The following is a 6698-nucleotide window of genomic DNA, read 5'->3' as shown; positions in this document are numbered from 1 at the left end:
GGCTGACCCGCCCCCGAGGCCGGCCCGAAAAAGCACCGGACGTGCTAGAGGAGACAGCGACCCGACAAGGCGGGCGCGGCCCGGACAACACCGAGGCCCCGAGGCCGGGGCGGCTCGCTCTGCAGCAGGCGGCGGCACGACAAAGGAGCGCCGTGCGCGGTGCGCGCGCGGAACGGGCTCTTTTCCCCCGTCCGTGCTCCCCCGGCCCCGCCATCGGTTCTCGTCAGCCCTCTCACTCTCTCTCGCTCTCGAGGGGGGGGGGGTTTGGTTTCGTTTTCTCTCGGCTCAAGCTCGAGCCGCACCGCCGCCCGGTGCTGCTCGCGGCCGGCACCCACGGGACGCTAAACTCGGACCAGGGCCAGCGCCGGCACCTCGCGTGGTTTTAAGGACACCTTGAGTGCTCACGGGGCCACGCGGCCATCACACAGCCTGGGACGGTAAAGATGTTTCCTTCCCCGGCAAGCGGAAGGAGCGACACCTCGCCTGCGACGGGAAGCGAATTGGACAGGAGACCGCCCTGCTCGAGGGACCGGACACCACCGAGACTTCGCCCGGAGGAGCCGCCCGCCGGGGGCCCTTTCCGACGCGACCGAAAAGCCTCATCGATCGGACGGGGACAGAAAGAAAAGCAGCCGCGGGGCAACGGGGAGCCCCCGCGGCCGCGGGTTCCTGGGACAACGGCAACGGAGCAGGGCTCCAACATGCGTGCGAGCGGGACACGTCCCCGAGAGGCCCTCCCTTGGCGCCGCCGAGCCTCCCCGACGCTCCCTAGGCCCCCGACGCCGGCGGGCCGCTTGCAACCTTCGGATCGATCACGCAGCAGAGGAAGAGAGCGGGGGGTGCCGCCACCCGCCCGCGGGCCGCAAGACAACGGAAAACGGAGCAGCTGCCACCGACCACGCCGCGGGCCACCGGCTTTCGCCCGCCTCGCAGCGATCGGCTTCCACCCGGAAAAAAAAGCCGGGGGGAAGGGCAAGCCACCGCACCAAAAAAAAAACTAAAAAAAAAGCACGCCATGCGTCGCACGACCCGTGCTAGCCACGGGGGTCACGAGCCAGGGGTGGGGGCGAGAACGCGCCTCTCAACTCCTCCCGTAAAACCCCTCCAACCACCGGACATACGGTCTCTTTTCTCACTCGCCAACACAGCCAGCCCTTCTCTCTCGCCTTTCGCTTTCGCTTCGGTGGCGGCCCGTGACCCTTCGTCAGCGCGCGCTTCTCGGTGCCGCGGCTTAGGGCCGCGAGAGAAAAAGAACGGAGGCCGGGCGGGCACCCCCACACTGCCCCGCACACCGGCACGCTTTAATAAAAAAGAACGGAGCCGCTCGCAAAACCCAGCCCCCGCGGCAACGGCAACCACGGCAGCCGGGGCAGGCCAGACACCACGGGCCGCCCCGGCACGGTGCCTCGATCGCGCCCGGCCGATACCGAGAAAGGGCGAGGCGCCGCCGCCCCGCCCACGACACACTCTCGGGGGCTCACTCGCTCGCTCGCTCTCTGTTGGGTTGCGGGGGTCCGTCCTGGGGGGGGGGGACACGGCCGGCCACCGCGGCCGACCGCCGCCCCGGAAAAATTCTGCCCGCTACACGCGGGTCCCCGGCTTAGGGCCGAGGAAGGGGGACGACTTCAACAACACACGGCAGGGCCGGACACTCCCGTCACCGAGCCCCCCTTCGCAGGCAAGCAAGCGAAGCCGAGAGGCGAGGCCACACGCCCCACTGCATGTCCCCCGCTGCCCTTTCGATACGGACACAACTCTGGCAACACAGGTCGGGAGCGGGAAACGAGGCGCAGCCAACCTCGGCCAAGCGAGCCACGCCCGGGGGGCTCTCGGGGAGGGGGGCCAGGGAAAGCCCGGGCAGGCTCAACACAACCCCGGGCCGGCCCCACAGAAATCCAGCCCCGGCTGCCGGCCACCAGCGTGCACCGGGACCGACAGCCGAAGAAATGCCGCACCCGGCGAGCGGGCGGGGCCCCGGCTTAAGGCCGGGCAGAAAAGGGGCGAGGCGCCGCCGCCTCGCCCGCCACCATCCCCGGGGGAGCGAGCAGGCGCCCGGCTCCCCGTTGTCACGAAACCGGCAGCAGCCGGGCCGGAGCGGGACACACTCGCGGCTTTCTCGCCCTCTCTCTGGGCCTTTTTCTCGCTTCTCCCCCGCCTGGAACAACGCAGCCTCGCCTGGGCCGGGGGAGCGCGGTGGCTCTCGGATCGCATCGCTCTCTCTGGGGGCTTTCTCGGCTTCTCCCCCGGACTGAACACGCAGCCTCGGCCTGGGCCGGGGAGCGGCTCTCGGATCGCATCGGTCTCTCTGGGGGCTTTCTCGCTTCTCCCCCGACTGAGCACGCAGCCTCGCCTGGGCCGGGGAGCGGCTCTCGGATCGCATCGGTCTCTCTCTCTGGGCTAACCTGTCCCAGTCGAACTGGGTAAGACGGGAAGCCGGACGAAGCCACGCGACTCGCCCCGACATCGGCGGTGTTCTTCTGGCCCCTGGCGACCGCACGCGCGTCCGCCCTTCTCCGCCACGGACACAGGCACGGCAACAGCCTGTGGGGATACGGCCCGTCACCTCGTTCCCATAATACGGACAGATGGGCCCGAAGCGCGGAGGCCGGAAAGAGAACCGATGTACGTGACCGAGGGGGCGCAGTGGCGCACGCCGCCTTCTACGATGACATAGCCGGAGGCAGCGAGAAACAGCGACCCCTTGGAGTACTTCCAGGCCGGCGGCGGACAACAGGTCTACCAGCCATGAAACGGGCAACAGGTCTACCGACGGCTTGCTGCGGACAACAGGTCTACCCAGCCATGAAACGGGCAACAGGTCTACCAAGCTGCGGACACCAGGTCTACCCAGGGCATGCTGCGGACACCAGGTCTACCCACGGCTTGCTGCGGACAACAGGTCTACCCAGCTGCGGACAACAGGTCTACCCAGGGCATGAAACGGGCAACAGGTCTACCAAGCTGCGGACACCAGGTCTACCCAGGGCATGCTGCGGACACCAGGTCTACCCACGGCTTGCTGCGGACAACAGGTCTACCCAGCCATGAAACGGGCAACAGGTCTACCAAGCTGCGGACACCAGGTCTACCCAGGGCATGCTGCGGACACCAGGTCTACCCACGGCTTGCTGCGGACACCAGGTCTACCCAGCCATGAAACGGGCAACAGGTCTACCAAGCTGCGGACACCAGGTCTACCCAGGGCATGCTGCGGACACCAGGTCTACCCACGGCTTGCTGCGGACAACAGGTCTACCCAGCCATGAAACGGGCAACAGGTCTACCAAGCTGCGGACACCAGGTCTACCCAGGGCATGCTGCGGACACCAGGTCTACCCAGCCATGAAACGGGCAACAGGTCTACTCACGGCTTGCTGCGGACAACAGGTCTACCCAGCCATGAAACGGGCAACAGGTCTACCAAGCTGCGGACACCAGGTCTACCCAGGGCATGCTGCGGACACCAGGTCTACCCACTCAATGCTGCGGACAACAGGTCTACCCAGGCATGAATCGGGCAACAGGTCTACCAAGCTCCGGACACCAGGTCTACCCACGGCTTGCTGCGGACAACAGGTCTACCCAGCCATGAAACGGGCAACAGGTCTACCAAGCTGCGGACAACAGGTCTACCCAGGGCATGCTGCGGACACCAGGTCTACCCACTCAATGCTGCGGACAACAGGTCTACCCAGGCATGAATCGGGCAACAGGTCTACCAAGCTCCGGACACCAGGTCTACCCACGGCTTGCTGCGGACACCAGGTCTACCCAGCCATGAAACGGGCAACAGGTCTACCAAGCTGCGGACACCAGGTCTACCCAGGGCATGCTGCGGACACCAGGTCTACCCACGGCTTGCTGCGGACACCAGGTCTACCCAGCCATGAAACGGGCAACAGGTCTACCAAGCTGCGGACACCAGGTCTACCCAGGGCATGCTGCGGACACCAGGTCTACCCACGGCTTGCTGCGGACACCAGGTCTACCCAGCCATGAAACGGGCAACAGGTCTACCAAGCTGCGGACACCAGGTCTACCCAGGGCATGCTGCGGACACCAGGTCTACCCACGGCTTGCTGCGGACAACAGGTCTACCCAGCTGCGGACAACAGGTCTACCCAGGGCATGAAACGGGCAACAGGTCTACCAAGCTGCGGACACCAGGTCTACCCAGGGCATGCTGCGGACACCAGGTCTACCCACGGCTTGCTGCGGACAACAGGTCTACCCAGCCATGAAACGGGCAACAGGTCTACCAAGCTGCGGACACCAGGTCTACCCAGGGCATGCTGCGGACACCAGGTCTACCCACGGCTTGCTGCGGACACCAGGTCTACCCAGCCATGAAACGGGCAACAGGTCTACCAAGCTGCGGACACCAGGTCTACCCAGGGCATGCTGCGGACACCAGGTCTACCCACGGCTTGCTGCGGACAACAGGTCTACCCAGCCATGAAACGGGCAACAGGTCTACCAAGCTGCGGACACCAGGTCTACCCAGGGCATGCTGCGGACACCAGGTCTACCCAGCCATGAAACGGGCAACAGGTCTACTCACGGCTTGCTGCGGACAACAGGTCTACCCAGCCATGAAACGGGCAACAGGTCTACCAAGCTGCGGACAACAGGTCTACCCAGGGCATGCTGCGGACACCAGGTCTACCCACTCAATGCTGCGGACAACAGGTCTACCCAGGCATGAATCGGGCAACAGGTCTACCAAGCTCCGGACACCAGGTCTACCCACGGCTTGCTGCGGACAACAGGTCTACCCAGCCATGAAACGGGCAACAGGTCTACCAAGCTGCGGACACCAGGTCTACCCAGGGCATGCTGCGGACACCAGGTCTACCCACTCAATGCTGCGGACAACAGGTCTACCCAGGCATGAATCGGGCAACAGGTCTACCAAGCTCCGGACACCAGGTCTACCCACGGCTTGCTGCGGACACCAGGTCTACCCAGCCATGAAACGGGCAACAGGTCTACCAAGCTGCGGACACCAGGTCTACCCAGGGCATGCTGCGGACACCAGGTCTACCCACGGCTTGCTGCGGACACCAGGTCTACCCAGCCATGAAACGGGCAACAGGTCTACCAAGCTGCGGACACCAGGTCTACCCAGGGCATGCTGCGGACACCAGGTCTACCCACGGCTTGCTGCGGACACCAGGTCTACCCAGCCATGAAACGGGCAACAGGTCTACCAAGCTGCGGACACCAGGTCTACCCAGGGCATGCTGCGGACACCAGGTCTACCCAGCCATGAAACGGGCAACAGGTCTACTCACGGCTTGCTGCGGACAACAGGTCTACCCAGCCATGAAACGGGCAACAGGTCTACCAAGCTGCGGACAACAGGTCTACCCAGGGCATGCTGCGGACACCAGGTCTACCCACTCAATGCTGCGGACAACAGGTCTACCCAGGCATGAATCGGGCAACAGGTCTACCAAGCTCCGGACACCAGGTCTACCCACGGCTTGCTGCGGACAACAGGTCTACCCAGCCATGAAACGGGCAACAGGTCTACCAAGCTGCGGACACCAGGTCTACCCAGGGCATGCTGCGGACACCAGGTCTACCCAGCCATGAAACGGGCAACAGGTCTACTCACGGCTTGCTGCGGACACCAGGTCTACCCAGCCATGAAACGGGCAACAGGTCTACCAAGCTGCGGACACCAGGTCTACCCAGGGCATGCTGCGGACACCAGGTCTACCCACTCAATGCTGCGGACAACAGGTCTACCCAGGCATGAATCGGGCAACAGGTCTACCAAGCTCCGGACACCAGGTCTACCCACGGCTTGCTGCGGACAACAGGTCTACCCAGCCATGAAACGGGCAACAGGTCTACCAAGCTGCGGACACCAGGTCTACCCAGGGCATGCTGCGGACACCAGGTCTACCCACGGCTTGCTGCGGACACCAGGTCTACCCAGCCATGAAACGGGCAACAGGTCTACCAAGCTGCGGACACCAGGTCTACCCAGGGCATGCTGCGGACAACAGGTCTACCCAGCCATGAAACGGGCAACAGGTCTACTCACGGCTTGCTGCGGACAACAGGTCTACCCAGCCATGAAACGGGCAACAGGTCTACCAAGCTGCGGACAACAGGTCTACCCAGGGCATGCTGCGGACACCAGGTCTACCCACTCAATGCTGCGGACAACAGGTCTACCCAGGCATGAATCGGGCAACAGGTCTACCAAGCTCCGGACACCAGGTCTACCCACGGCTTGCTGCGGACAACAGGTCTACCCAGCCATGAAACGGGCAACAGGTCTACCAAGCTGCGGACACCAGGTCTACCCAGGGCATGCTGCGGACACCAGGTCTACCCAGCCATGAAACGGGCAACAGGTCTACTCACGGCTTGCTGCGGACAACAGGTCTACCCAGCCATGAAACGGGCAACAGGTCTACCAAGCTGCGGACACCAGGTCTACCCAGGGCATGCTGCGGACACCAGGTCTACCCACTCAATGCTGCGGACAACAGGTCTACCCAGGCATGAATCGGGCAACAGGTCTACCAAGCTGCGGACACCAGGTCTACCCAGGGCATGCTGCGGACACCAGGTCTACCCAGCCATGAAACGGGCAACAGGTCTACTCACGGCTTGCTGCGGACACCAGGTCTACCCAGCCATGAAACGGGCAACAGGTCTACCAAGCTGCGGACACCAGG

This window comes from Sturnus vulgaris, unplaced genomic scaffold, assembly GCF_052056855.1.
Source record: "Sturnus vulgaris isolate bStuVul1 unplaced genomic scaffold, bStuVul1.hap1 Scaffold_156, whole genome shotgun sequence".
In the NCBI taxonomy this organism is placed as follows: domain Eukaryota; kingdom Metazoa; phylum Chordata; class Aves; order Passeriformes; family Sturnidae; genus Sturnus; species Sturnus vulgaris.
The sequence above is the reverse complement of the archived record's forward strand: the minus strand, read 5'-3'. Positions refer to the sequence as shown.